General features: G+C 41.3%; 1 protein-coding gene across 1 annotated transcript in view; it reads right to left on the reverse strand.

Annotated features, from left to right (window-relative positions):
* Positions 1-20,384, reverse strand: part of ripor1 (RHO family interacting cell polarization regulator 1) — a 114,444-nt gene extending 94,060 nt beyond the window's left edge. The window contains exon 1 of the mRNA XM_021597646.2: positions 20,242-20,384. The gene's annotated coding sequence lies outside the window, so the exon portion shown is untranslated. The remainder of the gene's footprint in view (positions 1-20,241) is intronic.
* Between the last annotated feature and the right edge of the window lie 788 nt (positions 20,385-21,172).

Below are 21,172 nucleotides of genomic sequence, written 5' to 3' on the forward strand. Positions count from 1 at the left end.
TTTGGCAAATCTGACCATAATTCTATCCTCCTTATTCCTGCTTACAAGCAGACTAGAATATGTTCCAGGATTCTTCCGATGGCATTGAGGAGTACACCACATCAGTCACTGGCTTCATCAATAAGTGTATCGATGACGCCGTCCCCACAATGACTGTACATACATACCCCAACCAGAAGCCATGGATTACAGGCAACATCGGGACTGAGCTAAAGGGTAGAGCTGCCACTTTCAAGGACTGTTATTTTTTGTTTTATTTATTTCACCTTTATTTAACCAGGTAGGCTAGTTGAGAACAAGTTCTCATTTGCAACTGCAACCTGGCCAAGATAAAGCATAGCAATTCAACACATACAACAACACAGAGTTACACATGGAATAAACAAAACAGTCAACAATAATACAGTAGAAAAAAGAAAACAAAAAGTATATATACAGTGAGTGCAAATGAGGTAAGATAAGGGAGTTAAGGCAATAAATAGGCCATGGTGGCGAAGTAATTACAATATAGCAATTAAACACTGGAATGGTAGATGTGTAGAAGATGAATGTGCAAGTAGAGATACTGGGGTGCAAAGGAGCAAGATAAATAAATAAATACTGCATGGGGATGAGGTAGGTAGATGGGCTGTTTACAGATGGGCTATGTATAGGTGCAGATATCTGTGAGCTGCTCTGACAGCTGGTGCTTAAAGCTAGTGAGGGAGATATGAGTCTCCAGCTTCAGAGATTTTTGCAGTTCGTTCCAGTCATTGGCAGCAGAGAACTAGAAGGAAAGACAACCAAAGGAGGAATTGGCTTTGGGGGTGACCAGTGAGATATACCTGCTGGAGCGTGTGCTACAAGTGGGTGCTGCTATGGTGACCAGTGAGCTGAGATAAGGCGGGGCTTTACCTAGCAGACTTGTAGATAACCTGGGTTTGGCGACGAGTATGTAGCGAGGGCCAACCAACGAGAGCGTACAGATCGCAATGGTGCGTAGTGTATGGGGCTTTGGTGACAAAACGGATGGCACGGTGATAGACTGCATCCAGTTTGTTGAGTAGAGTGTTAGAGGCTATTTTATAGATGACATCACCGAAGTCGAGGATCGGTAGGATGGTCAGTTTTACGAGGGTATATTTGACAGTATGAGTGAAGGATTATAAGAAATCCTGCTTTGCCCTCCGACGAACCATCAAACAGACGACTGTGTGATCACACTCTCCGTAGCCGATGTGAGTAAGACCTTTAAACAGGTCAACATTCACAAGACGAATTACCAGGATGTGTACTCCGAGCATGCACTGAAGAACTGGCAAGTGTCTTCACTGACATTTTCAACCTGTCCCTGACTGAGTCTGTAATACTAACATGTTTCAAGCAGACGCCCATAGTCCCTGTACCCAAGAACACTAAGGTAATCTGCCCAAATGACTACCGACCCGTAGCACTCAACTTCTATAGCCATGAAGTGCTTTGCTTTGGCTGGTCATGGCTCACATCATCACCATTATCCCAGAAACCCTTGACCCACTCCAATTTGATTATGCAATCTCTATTGCAATCCACACTGCCCTTTCCCACCTGGACAAAAGGAACACCTATGTGAGAATGCTGTTCATTGACTACAGCTCAGCATTCAACACCAGTGCCCTCAAAGCTCATCACTAAGATAAGGACCCTGGGACTAAACACCTCCCTCTACAACTGGATCCTGGACTTTCTGAAGGGCCGCCACCCCCAGGTGGTATTTTTATTTATTTATTTAACCAGGTAAAACCCATTGAGGTTAAAAACCTATTTTGCGAGAGTGACCTGGCAAGAAGGCAAAACAGGGAAATAGCAGCATGTCCATAAAACAATACAGAAAAATACAGAATACACACAAAAGACAAAGTGTCACAAGTTAAATATACAATTGAAGAATAGAACCAACTGCAGTTTTCACAAGCAGTGTTGTTGATCAGAGTCTTAAAAACAGGCAAAGACACTAACTCCCCTAACTTTACAATCTTCTGAAGCATGTTCCAGGATGAAGGGGCATTATGGGAAATATGTTTTCCCATCTCAGTTCTAGCCTTGGGAACAGACAAGGACAGCAGTGACTGTGAATGAAGACTGTATTGAGTGACTGATCAGGTCAGTAAAGAACAGAGATACAAAGGGATTTGTCCCATCAATGCTTTGTACACAAAAGTGTACCCGTGCTTTAGCCTCCTGGTGGAGAGAGAGGTCCATTACACTATAGCATACAAATCACAGTGATGGGTAAGTAATCTAGCATTTGTAATGAATCTAAAAGCACCAAGACACACTGTGTCCAGAGTTTTCAAGGTACTTGCTGAGACATATAGACAATATCACCATAATCCAGCACTGATTAAAAAAAGTGCTTTGAACAAGATCTTTTCTGACTAACATTGAAAAGCAACATTTGTTCCTGTTATAGAAACCCAATTTCAACTTCAGTTTCTTGGTCAAGGTATCAATGTGCTGTTTAAAACTCGACTTTTCATCTAACCAAATCCCAAGATACTTATAGGAGGTGACCCTATGAAGTTGCTGGCCTGTTATAGTTCAAATCTGAAAGGGACTCCATCTGTTAACTTTCAGGACAGAGAAAACCATACACTTTGTTTTCCTTTCATTAAGCACACGTTTCAATTGGAAAAGCTGCCTTTGGATAACATCAAAGGCCAACTGTATGTCCTGAAAAGCCTTCTCAATATTAGACATGCTAGAATAAATAATTGTGTCATCAGCATACAGATAGAGATTTTCAGAGTCAACAGGCTTCCCTATATCATTTATATACAGTGTAAAAAGGATCGGACCTAAAATTGAGCCCTGGGGAACTCCTGTTGTAAGCCTTCGAAACTCAGATTTTATACCCTCCTGAGCTGCACACTGTGTTCTGTCAGAAAGGTAGTTTTGGAACCACTCCAATGCATCAACACCCAAACCAACCTTTTTTTAGTCTATACAACAGCAGGGTATGGTCAACAGTGTCGAAGGCCTTTGATAAGTCAATAAAAAGTGAAAGTGATTTTTCTTGTCCTGAGCATCTAGAATATCACCTACAACCTTACTTACAGCAGTAATTGTACGATGCTTGGCTCTAAAGCCCGACTGGAATTGAGATAAAACTGAGTTATTATAAAGAAAGTCTTTGACATGTGAGTTCACCAGGTTTTCCAGAACTTTTGCCAGTGCAGACCGTTTAGATATGGGCCGATAGTTATCCAACTGGGACGGATCTCCACCTTTATGTAAAGACATGACATAGGGTGCTTTCCAGACTTTTGGAATGGTATTACTCGCCAATGAAATATTTAATATATGAGTGAGAGGGGCAGCAATGATCTCTGCCCCAATGTTTTGAAAATGTGGGTTTAATTCATCCAGGCCAGTTGCTTTCTTAATATCTATAGAGTTGAGTTTCTTTACAACTTCTGAGAGCTCGACCTCTGTAAAATTAAATAAATGAACTGTAGGCCAGCGTGTGGCAGTTTCCTTCACAGCCTCATTTGAGATGTTTGGAAGGAGTTCATTATCTAATAAATGCTCAGCTTTAGCAAAATGCTCATTAAACATGTCAAGCAGTTTATTCTTGTCAGTCACATCCATTGAATTTGAGGTACATTTCTATGGAAGACCAGAGGAGTTTGTGTTAGCATTCATGGATTTAATGGTTTTCCATAATTTTGTTGGGTTATTGAGGTTTGCGTTGGTAGATACATAATAGAAGCTAGATTTGTATTTCCGTATTATCAAGGTGCACTTATTTCTCAGTGCCCTGAATACTGTAACTGGCATACCCTTTCTGGCTTTGGCCCATTGTGTATTTCGTTTATGGATCCAATCAGATAATTCCCCTGTAAACCAGGGATTGTCTCTAACTCTTACCAGGTACTTTGAGAGGGGTGTGTTTATCACAGATAGTAGAAAACATTGAATGAAAATAGGAGAATGCCTCTTCAATATCTGGAATAAGTGTGATCCTATCTCAGTTGCATGCATAAAGTTCATGCCTGAATGCCTGCTCATAGAACTGCCTAAAATTTAGTTTGACAATGAACCGAGAGGGCACCTTGGGGATTTTGGTGTCTCTAATGCAAGCAACTGTACAATGATCACTTAAATAATTTGCGAAAATCCCAATGGCCGAGTATTTATGCAGATTCTTTGTTGGATTAACATCGATGAGTGTTGATTTAGAGATATCTTTGGGATTGAGTCTTGTAACCGCATTTATAATTTGAGTAAAATGTAATATATTGCATAGTCCTCTTATGGCCTCAGGGTTTGGAGATAACCAATCCCAGTTTAAGTCGCCCATCAGGACCATTTCATTTAGCCCCCAACCACGCATCAGTTCAGCCAGAGAATCCAGGGATTCTACTTTTGCAGATAGGGGTGGAAGGTAGCCTACTGGTTAGAGCGTTGGACCAGTAACCGTAAGGTTGCAAAATCGAATCCCTGAGCTGACAAGGTAAAAATCTGTCGTTCTGCTCCTGAACAAGGCAGTTAACCCACTGTTCCTAGGCCGTCATTGAAAATAAAAATTTGTTCTTAACTGACTTGCCTAGTTAAATAAACGTTAAAAAAAATGTTCTCCCTGTATTTCAAGCATCTAGTGACAGGACCAGGTACTCTGCTTGGAGACAGATGATGAGATTTATGTTAGTGTGTGGAGAGTCCTCCAGACAAGATGTCCCGACTCTGATTAATATTTTATCAGAGTTCATCACACCATTTTACAGGGACGGGGACCAGACAGTTCCCTGGGGCAAATCTCTTCAATTCTGCAACACTCCCTAAATGGAGAGGGCAGACACCAGTGGCCAGGTGGGAAAAACACTAGCTCTGAATGGCCTTTTCACCAGGAAGTGCCAGCCAGACTCACACAGACATTCAAGAGCAGTTCAGTAAGCGGAAACACTGACCACTCGTTTCCTGTGATTGTACTGTCATCACAGCCCTTCAACCCTACCCTCTATCAACATCATACCGTAAAGGAACTCAAATGAATAGATTATCAAATACAATACGCGTATGTAAAATTAACCCAAAATGCCTGTTTTTGCTGGAGCATCGATAACATGATTATTTTTGCATTTCTCCTAAAAAATGTAGGTGTCAAAATGAATATAAAGGGCAACATTTGTCTTTATGTGTACAATATAACCTCCCCTATCTTTTCCTGTGATTGTGAGATCATGTTGTAACTCAAAGCCCCATCTGAATAGATGTGTGAGGTAAGTAGAACTACCAACAGGTTCGAATACAACAGCCTCTAATATTGACAGTCAAGTCAATGAGTTCACATTTTAAGATTTAATTTTTAAAATATAGCGACATGATTTAGATAAGCAGTGCATGGGATGCAGTACATGTTCCCTGTGCCCAAGAACACTAAGGTAACCTGCCTAAATGACTACTGACCCATAGCACTCACGTCTGTAGCCATGAAGTGTTTTGAAAGGCACATCAACACCATCATCCCAGAAACCCTAGACCCACTCCAATTTGCATACCGCCACCAACAGATCCACAGATGATGTCATCTCTATTGCACTCCACACTGCCCTTTCCCACACAATAGTGGTAGGCCTGATCACCGACAACAACGAGACAGCCTATAGGGAGGAGGTCAGAGACCCCTGGTGCCAGGACAACAACCTCTCCCTCAACGTGATCAAGACAAAGGAGATGATTGTGGACTACAGGTAAAGGAGGACCGAGCACACCCCCATTCTCATCGACGGGGCTGCACTGGAGCAGGTTGAGAGCTTCAAGTTCCTTGGTGTCCAGATTTACTATGAATTGAGCAGAAAACAGTAGAGCGGACCACACGTAAAGACTAAACACCAGAAAGGACTTATTTAACATAAAGGAGGGTGTGTGTTAATGTGTTGAGTGTCCGATGGGTAGTATTTATGACCATGGAAAGGCACCTTACCCAATAAAGGTTTTTACTTTAAACCCACCCAGAAACCTCAGTGGAATGCATGATTCATAGTCTTCCTGTAGTCTACATGGTTTCTATGGCTTCGCATGCAGCACTCAACATTCAACTCAACTCAGTATTGCATAATATGATCCCAAGATAAAGAATTTGAATTGCTTAACGTACAAGTGAGTGCACGCACGCACACACACACACACACCACACACACACACACACAAACACACATTCTGACATTTGTGAGTATGAGACACATTCAATGCCCTATGCCTCATTCTTGCCATTTGGCAACCTCTCAGATGGGAAAAGCAGCATCCCTAACACAACTTTCTCTCTCTCCATTACAGACCAAGTACATCTGTACTAATAAACACTTCCCCTTTGATAGGCATATTTGTATCTCTTTACAGACAATGGAGGGTTTTTCTGCCAACTTTCCTTGAGACTATTTTGTGTATGTGTGTTTGTGCCCAGATAGAGGGAGAGAGGAGAATAGAGCGATGTGAGTGAGTGAGTGAGTGAGTGAGTGAGTGAGGAAAAAACAGGGCAGAGTAACTATGTGTCAGAAAACAGAGAAAGGTTGGGACTGAGAGACAGAGGCCACTCAGAGATGGCAGGTTCGAAACAATGTTTTTAACAGGATGGGTGAATACTTTGTTACATAATCAATGCCGCTGGCAGCAAAAACTACTCTTCTGACCAGAGTACTTAATAGTTAAACTGGTGCACTGGGTCCCAGTCCACTGGTTCTCTTAGGAGTTTTGTACCAGATGAGCAAAGGTCTAGGGTTTTCAATTCAGAACCCATGAAAACATATTCTGTAATTGCAGTGTTTGTATGGGCTTTGAAAGCACAGATTCTGAATGAATTACCTTTCCCTATATGTTTAACTCATTGGAGCCTTGGAGGGCCCAGAGGCCCAGTACAAACACTACAGTGGGTGGAGGTGGTAAACATAAACAAAAAAAGAAACGCTAGCTTCCTATTCAGGAGAGACTATTGACTTTCTCAGTCTCAGGCAAGTTATTCATCGTCCAAGGCTGCATGGCCACAACACACACAGTTATCATTTGATCTAGGAATCAATAGACTATTTCACCTGCAAAACAACAAAAGTTCAAGGTCTTTACTCACGTGCACTAGTACAGTGAAATGCCTTTTTTGCTTGCTCTTTCCCAACAATGCAGTAATCAATATCAGTAGTACTATAAAATTAAAATAAATAAAAGTCAAGTAGAACAATAACACAGGAGAAATAGAAATAAGAAGAACATGAGAAAGTAAGTAAGCTATAGACAGGGTCAGGTCCAGGGTCAGTGCCATTACCATATTTACAATGTGCAAGGATACAGAAGTGGTAGGGCTAGATACAGTGGCAAGAAAAAGTCATGTGAACCCTTTGGAATTACCTGGATTTCTACATGAATTGGTCATAAAATTGGATCTGATCTTCTTCTAAGTCACAATAGACAAACACAGTCTGCTTAAACTAAACACACAAACAATTATACGTTTTCATGTCTTTATTGAACACACCGTGTAAACATTCACAGTGCAGGGTGGGAAAAGTATGTGAACCCTTGGATTTAATAACTGGTTGACCCTCCTTTGGCAACAATAATCTCAACCAAACGTTTTCTGTAGTTGCGGATCAGACCTACACAACAGTCAGGAGGAATTAGGGACTATTCCTCTTTACAGAACTGTTTCAGTTCAACAATATTCTTAGGATGTCTTTTGAGAACAGCTCGGGGTCATGACACAGCATTTTAAATCAGGTTGAGGTCAGGACTCCCATGAACACCACTCTTGTTAAGAGTTTTACGTATCGTAGACTTGTCCACAGACATGTTAGCATGCTCCAGAGATTTCTGTAAGTCTTTAGCTGACACTCTAGGAGTCTTCTTAAACTCATTGAGCATTCTGCGCTGTGCTCTTGCAGTCATCTTTGCAGGACGGCCACTCCTACGTAGAGTAGCAACAGTGCTGAACTTTCTCCATTTATAGACAATTTGTCTTACCGTGGACCGATGAACATCAAGGCTTTTAGAGATACTTTTGTAACCCTTTCCAGCTTTATGCAAGTCAACAATTCTTAATCTTAGGTCTTCTGAGATCGATTTTGTCCGAAGCATGGTAGCTTTAACCAACATCTCCAATCTCCTCTCATTTATTGGACTCCAGGTTTGCTGACTCCTGTCTCCAATTAACTTTTGGAAAAGACATTAGCCTAGTGGTTCACATACTTTTTCCAACCTACACTGTGAATGTTTAAATTATGTATTCAATATAGACAAGAAAAATACAATAATTTGTGTGTTATTAGTTTAATCACACTGTGCTTGTCTATTGTTGTGACTAAGATGAAGATCAGATCAAATGTTATGACTAATTTATGCAGAAATCCAGGTAATTCCAAAGGGTTCACATACTTTTTCTTGCCACTGTATGTACAGCATAGAGGTAAGGTCACTAGGCATAACAGCAGCATATATGAGTGAGTGAGTGCGTGTGGGTAGAGTCGATATGAATATGTGGTCAAATGTGTGAGTGAGCAAATTAATTGTGTGAGTGTGTGTGTGTTGGTGTGTCAGTGTGAGTGACTGTTTAGAATGTGCATAGAGTGAGTGTGTGAATGTGCATAGTGTCACGTTCTGACCTTTATTTCCTTTGTTTTGTATTTATTTAGTATGGTCAGGGCGTGAGTTGTGTGGGCAGTCTGTTTGTTTTTCTATGTTTTGGGGCATTTCTTTGTTTCGGCCTAGTATGGTTCTCAATCAGAGGCAGGTGTCATTAGTTGTCTCTGATTGAGAATCATACTTAGGTAGCCTGGGTTGCACTGTTTGTTTGTGGCTGATTGTCTATGTTGATTGCTTCTTTCAGCGCAGTTTGCATTAGCTTCACGGTTGTTAGTTTGTTTATTGTTTTGTATAGGGTTTTCAGTGTTCAGTGTTTTTCTGTAGTAAAATAAATGATGAACACATACCACGCCGCATTTTGGTCTTCCGATCCATCTCGCCTCTTCAGATGAAGAGGAGGACGACCGTGACACATAGAGACAGTGTGCAAAAATTGAAATAAAATGGAAGAGTCAATGCAAAATGTTCTCAATGGTGCAGCTGTATAACTTTTTGAGAACTCTATACTAAAGTTCCACCACAAAGCCGTAAACACGGGCACCCTCATAGATATCATCCTAACCAACATGCCCTCTAAATACACCTCTGTTTTCAACCAAGATCTCAGCAATCACTGCCTCATTGCCTGCATCAGTAATGAGTCAGCGGTCAAACGACCTCCACTCATCACTGTCAAACGCTCCCTGAAACACTTCAGCGAGCAGACCTTTCTAATTGACCTGGCCGGGGTATCCTGGAAGAACATTGATCTCATCCCGTCAGTAGAGGATGCCTGGTTATTTTTTTTTAAATGCCTTCCTCACCATATTAAATAAGCATGCCCCATTCAAGAAATGTAGAACCAGGAACAGATATGGCCCTTGGTTCTCTCCAGACCTGACTGCCCTTAACCAACACAAAAACATTATATGGCATTCTGCATTAGCATCGAACAGCCCCCGTGATATGCAACTTTTCCGGGAAGCTAGAAACCAATATACACAGGCAGTTAGAAAAGCCAAGGCTAGCTTTTTCAAGCAGAAATTTGCTTCCTGCAACACTAACTCAAAAAAGTTCTGGGACACTGTAAAGTCCATGGAGAATAAGAACACCTCCTCCCAGCTGCCTATTGCACTGAAGATAGGAAACACTGTCACCACCGATAAATCCACTATAATTGAGAATTTCAATAAGAATTTTTCTACGGCTGGCCATGCTTTCCACCTGGCTACCCCTTCCCCTGTCAACCGCAATGCACCCCCCACAGCAACTCGCCCAAGCCTTCCCCATTTCTCCTTCTCCCAAATCCAGTCAGCTGATGTTCTCTTCAAAGGGGTGGACACTCTTGACCCAAACTTCTACAGACCTATATCTATCCTACCCTGCCTTTCTAAGGTCTTCAAAAGCCAAGTCAACAAACAGATTACCGGCCATTTCGAATCCCACCATACCTTCTCCGCTATGCAATCTGGTTTCAGAGCTGGTCATCGATAAGAAACAATACTGTGCAGCCGTATTCATTGACCTGGCCAAGGCTTTTGACTCTGTCAATCACCACCTCCTTATCGACAGACTCAACAGCCTTGGTTTCTCAAATGATTGCCTCGCCTGGTTTACCAACTACTTCTCTGATAGAGTTCAGTGTGTCAAATTGGAGGGTCTGTTGTCTGGGCCTCTGGCAGTCTCTATGAGGGTGCCACAGGGTTCAATTCTTGGACCGACCCTCTTCTCTGTATACATCAATGATGTCGCTCTTGTTGCTGGTGAGTCTCTGATCCACCTCTACGCAGACGACACCATTCTGTATACATCTGGCCCTTTTTGGACACTGTGTTAACAACCCTCCAGGTGAGCTTCAATGCCACACAACTCTCCTTCTGTGGCCTCCAATTGCTCTTAAATACAAGTAAAACTAAATGCATGCTCTTCAACCGATCGCTGCCTGCACCTTCCCGCCTGTCCAACATCACTACTCTGGAAGGCTCTGACTTAGAATATGTGGACAACTACAAATACCTAGGTGTCTGGTTAGACTGTAAACTCTCCTTCCAGACTCACATCAAACATCTCCAATCCAAAGTTAAATCTAGAATTGGCTTCCTATTTCGCAACAAAGCATCCTTCACTCATGCTGCCAAACATACCCTTGTAAAACTGACTATCCTACCAATCCTCGACTTCGGCGATGTAATTTACAAAATAGCCTCCAATACCCTACTCAATCAATTGGATGCAGTCTATTACAGTGCCATGTGTTTTGTCACCAAAGCCCCATATACTATCCACCACTGCGACCTGTACGCTCTCGTTGGCTGGCCCTCGCTTCATACTCGCTTCATACTCGTAAACCCAGGTTATCTACAAGTCCCTGCTAGGTAAAGTCCCCCCTTATCTCAGCTCGCTGGTCACCATAGCAGCACCCACCTGTAGCACGTGCTCCAGCAGGTATATCTCTCTGGTCACCCCCAAAACCAATTCTTCATTTGGCCGCCTCTCCTTCCAGTTCTCTGCTGCTAATGACTGGAACGAACTACAAAAATCTCTGAAACTGGAAACACTTATCTCCCTCACTAGCTTTAAGCACCAGCTGTCAGAGCAACTTACTGTACCTGTACATAGCCCATCTATGATTTAGCCCAAACAACTACCTCTTTCCCTACTGTATTTATTTATTTATTTCCTTTGCACCCCATTATTTCTATCTCTACTTTGCACAATCTTCCACTGCAAATCAACCATTCCAGTATTTTACTTGCTATATTGTATTTACTTCGCCACCATGGCCTTTTTTTGCCTTTACCTCCCTTATCTCACCTCACTTGCTCACATTGTATATAAACTTATTGTTCTACTGTATTATTGACTGTATGTTTATTTTATTCCATGTGTAACTCTGTGTTGTTGTATGTGTCGAACGGCTTTATATTGGCCAGGTCGCAATTGTAAATGAGAACTTGTTCTCAACTTGCCTACCTGGTTAAATAAAGGTGAAATAAAATTAAAAAGTTGCTGGCTGTAACCTAAAACAAACATTCTACAGCTGACCCACTGGATGATCCAGGAAATATGATGTATTTGAACAAGGTTAATGCAGGAGACATTTTTTTTAAAGTGGAAAACCCCTAAATTAACACACGATGAAAATCATGAAATCAATCAAAAAAAATAACACGTTCATATCTGCATACAGGTTTTACCCCTAATCCTGCAGCAGGAGGATTTAAATTAATATTGAATATTTAAAATGGCCACCAGAGGGCAGCTGGGAGTGGTGTTTGTAGCAGACCCGGCGTGGATCAAATTCGACCCAAGTAATCAATTAAGCAATGCCAGCCTACCATAAACGTTTTTCCAATAAGTACAGTTCAATTAACAACCACAAATACCAATAGCCTACCAAGAAAACCATAATATCTATTTCTATGATGAAACATACAGATATGTAACTATACCCAGGGGCATCATTTGGGTTCTTGCATTGGAATTATATTGAATTATGCTTATTTTACACTATACCACAATAAACATAAAAGTTCAAATGCCGACGCCATTGAGTGCTTTTGACCAATAAGTGATAAAAACCAACCAGCTAGATTTTTATTACCTCTTCAGAAGAGTTGCAGCCTCCTTGATGCTCTGTGGAACTTCCTGAGTAATCGATCACTCCATTCTTCCTGAAATCTTATTGTAAGATACCCCTCAAATGCCAGTTGGATTAGCTGAGCTTTCCTCAGGTGTAGAATGCTTCTTTTGTGCTGACTGAACACGTTTGTCAAAGTAGAAAATAAGTTCTCGCATTTAGCTGTGGAAACCCCACCCAGCCCTATGATTTCATTTTGAATATCGTGTGACATGTATGTGGCCTTGTGGGGTATGGTGCTAAGCACCTTGGAAAGTTCCTTGTCTTTTCGGAGAGTATATTTCATAATTGACAGAAAAAATCCACTGCCTCCCTCCCCTCTTGACTCTATCGTGTCCAATGTCCCCCTCAGTGGTTACTGGTTTGAAACAAGGAATTCAGTGATGTCCACAATCGCCGACAAACATGTGATTTCTTGCCAGCACCCATCATTAACAAGTGTTGACACTGATGTTCCCATAGGACTTCAACCTTTTTTTTCTTTCCACAGTGCAGTGCATTTCAAATGCTCTTTGCTTGATGCATGCCGAGCGAATCCTTTGGTACGATCAATAAAATTCTTCCAGTTAGAGTACCCAGCTTGTGTGAAGTCCTTGTCTGCGTTAGCATTGGACCCAACTCAGAACTTTCAACATGGGAAACAAAATCTGCAGTAACCGAGTATTCCAGCTACTCTCTTCCTATGAACCAGGTGCTATTAAATGTAAAAAAAAATTGGACAGAAAACCTGCAGCTTGGGTAGGATTCTAGGCTAACCAGAGCTGGCTCCTCTGTTCCAAGATCATCAGGAACAGTCGGAGGTGTAGGGGGCTGTGGAGCCATTATCCTGGCGGCACTTATGGAAGGGTGGGTAGGCTCTGCAGGCAAAGCTATCTGAAGCTCGGCAGCATCATTGCTGCTGGGCTTGGTGGCAGCCTCTGTGGTTTGATGCTGCTGCTGCTGCTGCTGCTAGTTGCTATCATTTTCCTTTGGCTTTGTTTGGGTACCTTGGCAAAGCCAATTTCTGATATCCATCGTGGCAGTGGCAGATTAGCTGGTTCGAGCTAGCTAAATAGGCAAAGGCTAATAACACTACGCTCTTTACAGCTCGCTAAGAAGCGAACTAATCTGTGTAGTGGTGGGGCGTGAGGCAGAGTTGAGTGAAGCAGCTTCAACAGTAAACTTGACCCCACCTTATAAATCAAAATCAAATATTACAGGCGGAGGCGTATCACATTATTCACTTAGCCTACCATAGATGAGAAGCGCTTTTTCCCCACTTTTTATGGAAACCCAACCACCCCAGTGGCTTTTCCATAGCCCCCTTACACACACCGCGGCACGCTCTGTCAATTGTGTAAACTACTTAAGTAAAAATACTTTAAAGTACTACTTAAGGAGTTTTTGGGGTATCTGTACTTTACTATTTATATTTGACAACTTTTACTTCACCTCATTCCTAAAGAAAATAATGTACTTTTTACTCCATACATTTTCCCTGAGGCCCAGAAGTACTGAGCAGGACAGGAAAATGGTCCAAGCGCACACTAATTAAGCGAACATCCATGGTCATCCCTACTGCCTCTGATCTAACGGATTCACTAAACACATATGCTTCGTTTGTAAATTAAGTCTGAGTGTGTCACGAATATCACCGAAGGTGGCTCCCCTTCCCGTTCGGGCGGCGCTCGGCGGTCGTCGTCGCCGGTCTACTAGCTGCCACCGATCGCTTTTTACCCTTTTCGTTTGGTTTTGTCTAATTGGTTTCACCTGTTCCTTGTTGGGGTTTTTGGGTTGGGGTTATTTAAATTATATTAGCCCGCCTGTGTTTGTGCCGGCTTGTTTGCTGTTATGTCAAGAGGTGTTCCTGTTTTTTGTTGGGATTGTCGCTGTCCAGCGTATGTACCAGTTTGTACTCGGGAAGAGTGTTTTACGCCTGTTTTCGGAGTCACCCATTTGTGCGCTATTCCTGTACAGACATTAAAGCGTTTTCCGAGTCCTCTGCTCTCTGAGCCTGACTCCACACCCATCACTCTTCGAACGTTACAGAGTGTTGGAGTGTGCCCCTGGCTATCCATAAATTACAAAAACAAGAAAATGGTGCTGTCTAGTATAAGAAATTCGAAATTATTTATACTTTTACTTTTTAGTAATTTTAGTAATTACATTTACTATTGATACTTAAATATATTTAAAACCAAATACTTTAGACTTTTATTCAAGTAGTGTTTTACTGGGTGACTTTCACTTTTACTTTTAAGGTATATTTACTTTTACTCAAGTATGACAATTGGGTACTTTTTCCACCACTGCTGCTGACACAGTGTAGCAGAGATACTGTCACACCCTGGCCTTAGTTATCTTTGTTTTCTTTATTATTTTGGTTAGGTCAGGGTGTGACATGGGGGATTTATGTGTTTTGTCTGGTCTAGGGTTTTTTGTATGTTTATGGGGCTGTGTCCTTTCTAGGTAGTTTGTATGTCTATGGTTGCCTAGATTGGTTCTCAATTAGAGGCAACTGTCTATCGTTGTCTCTGATTGGGAACCATATTTAGGCAGCCATATTCTGTGGGTACTTCGTGGGTGGTTGTCTTCTGTCATTGCACCAGATAGGACTGTTTCGGTTTTCACATGTGTTATTTTGTAGTGTTCTCGTGTATGGACTTTATTAAACTCTAACCACACTGCATTTTGGTCCTCTCCTTCAACGGAAGAAAACCGATACAGATTTTGCGCCAACCTATTACTCAGTCATTTTAACTTTTTTGACATTTTTATATGGGATCCTAAAACTGAGGGCTCACAAGTATGGGCTGAGGGGGCTATGCCAGCTAGTTAACTTGGGCGAATCTCCTGTTTTTAGCTCCTCATATGATCTCTGCTTGTTGGCTAACTATCCACCTTGTCATTGGCATAAAGCAGTGTTCCCCAACCCTGGTGTGTGCGTGAGGGAGTGCATGTGTGCTAAGGTCTGGAGAATCAGAGCAGGTGGCCAGTCCACACTACCGCTGTTCTGCATTCTGATGGCTTGTAGATAGAAACTGTCCCTGAGCCAATTGGTATCAGATCGTCTGCCCGATGGTAATGGGGATTCGATCCAGCAACCTTTCGGTTACTGGCCCAACGCTATAACCAGTAGGCTACCTGCCACCCCACTTACCTCCTTCCTATAGGCTAACTCGTCGTTGTTGGTTATCAGGCCTACAACTCTGTTGTCATCAAATTTGATGATGGAGTTGGTGTTGTACAAAGCCAAACAGTCGTGGGTGAACAGGGAGTACAGCAGAGGGCTGAGGACACACCCCTGGGGGTCCCCTGTGTTAAGAGTCAGTGTGGAGGAGGTGTTGTTGCCAATCCCAGTTTTTCAAAAGTTATCTATCTATTTCGCTTATCAGATAGGTTTATATGCATAGAAATATAATGAATAGACCGAACATATCATTGACTTGAACGGGGACTCATGTTCTATTAATTCTATTTTTATGCATTTAATCCTATCTGATAGCCGAAATACAGATAACTTTGGAAAAACTGGGCCCTGGGTTGTGGGTTTGATTCCCACTGTGGTCACATATGAAAATGTATGGACTCACTTTGTATGGACTCACTCAGTGAAGGCTCTTCAGGGGAGGACCATCCTCAGTGAATTTTGAAAAATGTAAATAATGAAACATAAAAAAAGTTAGACTTCTTAGATAAAACTATAATATATTCACCTCACCCAATGATTGATTAAAACACAATATTTTGCAATGAAGGTCTACAGTAGCCTCAGCAGCACTCTGTAGGGTAGCACCATATTCTAACCAGAGGACAGCTAGCTTCTGTCCTCCTCTTGGCACATTGACTTTAATCCAAAATGTGGGAGGCTCACGGTTCTCACCGCCTTCCATAGACTTACACAGTCATTATGACAACTTCCGGAGGACGCCCTCCAACCTATCAGAGCTCTTGCAGAATGTACTGACATGTTGTCTATTCAATCAAAGGACCAGAGAATGAATCTAGTACTGAAAGCTAGCTAGCACTGCAGTACGTAAAATGTGGTGAATAGTTGACTCAAAGAGAGAGAAAGACAATGGTTGAACAGTTTTGAACAAATGAATTTCTTCCAAAATGAATGAGAAGCAAGAGAGAGAGAGAGAGAGAGAGAGAGAGAAAGAGAGAGAGAGTTAGCTATATTTCGTAATATATATTTATTTCACTTTCATTTTCACTTAGCTAGCATCAAATGCAGCTACCTAGTTTAGCCTACTCAAACACCCGGCTCAAACAGAGAGGAAGGGGAGGTAGCTGATTATTGCTAAGCAACACTGGAACTCTTCCAAATCAAGGTAAGCTTTTGGTTTAATTCATTTACTGCCACCAGGGCCCACTGGTGTAACTGCTAAACTGTTTGCTGCTGTACTGCATGATTGATGATTTTAGTGGGTTTTCTAACGAGTTAGTTTTAGTGGCTATGTTGACTATGATATCGCAACGATGTAGGCTGTGTGTTAGCTTGGTTTGGCTTGGATAAAAAACAATTGCCTGTTCACAGACAGCTGATGTGTTGTGCACTGAAGTCCACAAAACGAATGGAAAAGGTGAGTGGAAGAGAGTGCGTAGATGGATGCGAGAAGGAATTATATGTACAACGAGCTGTTTGTATGTGGCTGCTAGGAAAGTGAATTGTTTGTGTGTGATCGGGGGTGCATTCATTGCACTGATCCTGTTGAAAAAAAATTATTAAACGGAACAAAACAGAGATAAACACTCTCGCTTGCAACTGTTGGACTAATGATTGCACCCTAGATCAACTAGATGCAGAAAAGAGTGTGCAAAGCGCTATTGAATGTGTGACTGTCTGTCACCTTGATTACTCAAACTTCTCTCGACCTATGAACCTACGAATTAAACTTTCATTCATAGGCTAGGTTGTAGCAACCTCATAATCGGTACAGGGAAAATTCGAGTATCATGTAGTAGCCTAAACCTATTGACGTTACATTGAACTGGGTGAATGGAATATGAATGACAGTCAACTAATATGATGTAATAGAAATAAGGCCATGTTCAAAAAAAAAAAAAATCTTCCCTGATCTTTTTTTTTTTTACGCCCTGTTTTTCTTCCCAATTTCCGATCTTGTCTCATCGCTGCAACTCCCAAACGGGCTCCGGAGAGGTGAAGGTGGAGTCATGTGTCCTACGAAATATGACCCGCCTAAACACGCTCCTTAACACCCACCAGCTTAACCAGGAAGCCAGCCGCACTAATGCGTCAGAGGAAACACTGTTCAACTGGCGACCGTGATCAGCCCGCAGGCACCCGGCCCGCCACAAGGAGTCGCTAGAGATTGCGATGAGCCAAGTAAAGCCCCACTGGCCAAACCCTTCCCTAACCCAGATGACGCAAGGCCAGTTGTGCGCCGTCCTATGGGACCCCCGGCCACAGCAGTGCCTTAGACTGCTTTGGATTAAAGTGTCTGCTATGTAAATGGAATCATTTACGGAATAATTGGCCAATGCAATGAGTGAAGCAGTGTGAAAACCTAGCTGCCAAAAGACCCCAGCAACTTCATTTTGGATACATACTTACTGTATAAGGGATGCGTTTGTTACATGCAGTACATGTCTCTTCCTGTCAATATCAGATTTTATTTGTTTTTACTCTGAAGTAAAATCATAATAGTAATCATCATAATAGAACATTGTGGTATAAATCATGCTTTATATCTTTATACTTTACAAACATACATTTTCATTGTGCAGGTCTCAAAATATCTATAGTAAACAAACCAGTTTAAAATGTATAGGTTTACCAAACGGTTAAGTGATTATCAATTAAGAGAAGTTGGATTAAATAATAGTGAAATGTATTAACAAATGAGAAAACAATCTTATCAAAAGTAATGTGAGCATTACATTGTGAAAAGCAAGTACTCGATGAACATTTATTGCAATGTGAAACGTTTGGTTAAAAAGTGACTATGTGTGATGTACTCAGTCAGTTGAAAATGTGCTTAAAGTTCATTTTGACTTTTGTACTAAGAGTTGTGAAAACTGACCACATAATTGTGAAAATTGCACCAAAGCAATAAAAAAAACTGTAAGATACAGTTTTCATGGATACAACATGTATTCCCTTAGACACGGCACAGATTCCCTGGATGAAAACAACTTTCTGAATGTTATTTTATCCATGTGGGAGGCTGGAAGACAGGCTGTCACCCTTTCTCCTCCACGAAAGCCCTCCTGATATTGAGAAACCCTCCCCAAAAAGCTATCCGTTGTCTGGGCAACGAGAGTGCTTGTGTACAACAACGAAAGTCTGGGGAGGGGTGAGGTGGGCACTGTCAGTTCAGCTTCTTCCACTGGGAATGTCCCAGGCTGGCTCAGAACCAACCAATACCAATGAGCTAATGATTAAACAACAGGACTGTGGGACAGAAAAACAGTCCAATTTCTCAGTTACCACATAGTTAAAATTCCACTTAAAAATATATATTTTGCATCATACTGTGACACTTTCTGTATTTTTACATTTCTATATCTTGAAACCTTGATTGCAGACATGCAAAACATTTTGGGACTGTATCAACAATGGATTAATGAAACAAATACCAAAAGATGGAAAGCCATAAGAAAAGTGTAGGCTACTGTGTTTAGGTTGTGGAGTTTGATGTCTGAGTAGCAAAGAATACCTTTATATTTGGGATCTGGGTATCTGTTCAATGGTATTTTTGATTGTTGATATTTAGGCCTACCCATTCATTTTTGGAAGAATACAAATAAATTCCCAATTCGTTTTTTTCCTATCATAACCCCAAATATGGTTTAATTGTTTACAAACAAACAATGTAGAGTGACAGTCCTTGTATCTAGACGAGAGTACAACTGTCTGTGAATCAGCAGCTGTCAACCAACACAGAGATATTGTATGGCACTAGACATAGTGGTGTGCTTAAGTTTGGGAGCACATCACAAGCTAGGTTTCCATCCAATTGGCGATAGATTTGAACGCAAATATGCTAAAATCCACATAAAAACAATATACGGATTTTCCCACCAGATGTGTTTCCATCAAATTGATTTGTTGCAGATAAATGTCTGTGCGTGATGACCGTCGTGCACATAAAATTAACTTATTTTGCGGTGAAATTCCCATGTACCAAATACAAAATTCAAGTTAAATGGGTTTCCATCGCATTTTCAATTCTACTGATGGTTTTCTCACAAAATAAGTGTTATAAATCGAAAGAAGTCACCATTGGTCTCATGGTGAAATCGCTGATCGGTTTCCTTCCTTTCAGGCAACTGAGTTAGGGAGGATGCCTGTATCTCTGTAGCGACTCTATGTACTGGTACACCATCCAAAATGTAATTAATAACTTCACCATGCTCAAAGGGATATTCAATGTCTGTTTTTTTTTTTTTTTTACCAATTTACCAGTAGGTGCCTTTCTTTGCGAAGCAATGACAAACCTCCCTGGTCTTTGTATATATATTATATATATATATATTTTAATCGGGACCTGCTGTCTATCTTGACCCTGTTCTGGGTCCGGATCTGGTCAGCAGTCCACTGAGTATGGGGGGTGTAGAGAATCATTGTACCATCTAAACCTCTGTGAAATCTATTTTCCATAAACAAAAATGTGTTTCAACATTTTTTATATTTATTTTTGAAGCTGACGTATAAAAACGAAATTAAAAGACACAAACATTTTACTTAAGAACGGGAAGCATAGAAATAAAACACATAGAATATATCTACTGCTTCGTAGACTTGCTTTCAATGAGAATGATAGATCTATAACAAACATTTCTGTGTGAATTTGATCAGTCGCCCAAAAAGTTACATATTGCAGCTTTTTTTTTAAATCCAATGGCATCGTGACATTTTTTGTTGATTTCACCTTGAATTCACGTTAGTTGACAACTCAACTATGCAAATCAAAACTAGACATTGAACTGATGTCTGTGCACATTGGGGTACTTTACTCGCATGAAAAGGTTGAAGGGAAACCTGGTTACAGATACTGATCAAAACCCCCAAAATAGCACTGCCTTACCTTGACTTTAGTCCGAAATGTAAGCGGAAGAACAATAATGAGGAGCACCAACACAGTAGAGACAAAATAAGGCTTTCAAGTTCAAACTCCCATGCAAGTGGTACAGCAGAACTCCCCTCGAATGTCCCACCTCTTTTGCGCTTTTGATGAGCCACGTAAGTTGCATTATTGGCTACCCTTCTCGCGCTTGTTTTACAGACAGTTGAGGAGTGACGTGCCCCGATAAATGCAACTGCCCTTTTTGTCTTTGTTAATTTCAACATGTGATGGACAGTTAACCCTTCGTCTAAATCCTATACCATTTGTTGACACAATACTAAACCCTATGTGACTGCATGATATCTGCAATCCGATAAAGTGATTAAGGGTTAACAGCTGGACATTGAAACGCACTTCACTTCACTTACACACACGATTCTGTTGTCTCCAACTGCCTAGTAGATGTCCCATAGCTTTATCCATGTCAAACAAGAAGACTGTCGCACCTTTCTGTATGGACAGTGAGTGACTGCACTACAATTGGTACACACACCAAAAAGCACTGTGCCTAAACTTGTACCAGCAACACAAGGAACAACATTTCCATACTGGCAACACATGTCCCTTTGGTGTAACATTCAGCATTTCTAAAATATTCTGTGTCACCATGGAAGGGTCATCTTACACATTACTTGATCTCACCCTACAGACACTGTAATTATTAGGTTATGACAACTGGGTTATGACTATATTGGTGATGTTGAAGAAACTGATTTAATGTTGTGGTTTTTAATGTTTGCTATTGAGTGCAATATTGCAAAGCCCTTAAAATGTTAGTGCTTATAAGCCATCAGCCCCTGCCCCTTGGATTTGATCTGCCTTTAAGCTTCAGTCAGCAGTTTTACCAGTCCACACTTCCTGTTTGCTCTAACACTAGCGCTTTCTCCCCTGT

Source organism: Oncorhynchus mykiss, chromosome 1 (assembly GCF_013265735.2).
Source record: "Oncorhynchus mykiss isolate Arlee chromosome 1, USDA_OmykA_1.1, whole genome shotgun sequence".
Lineage (NCBI taxonomy): Eukaryota > Metazoa > Chordata > Actinopteri > Salmoniformes > Salmonidae > Oncorhynchus > Oncorhynchus mykiss.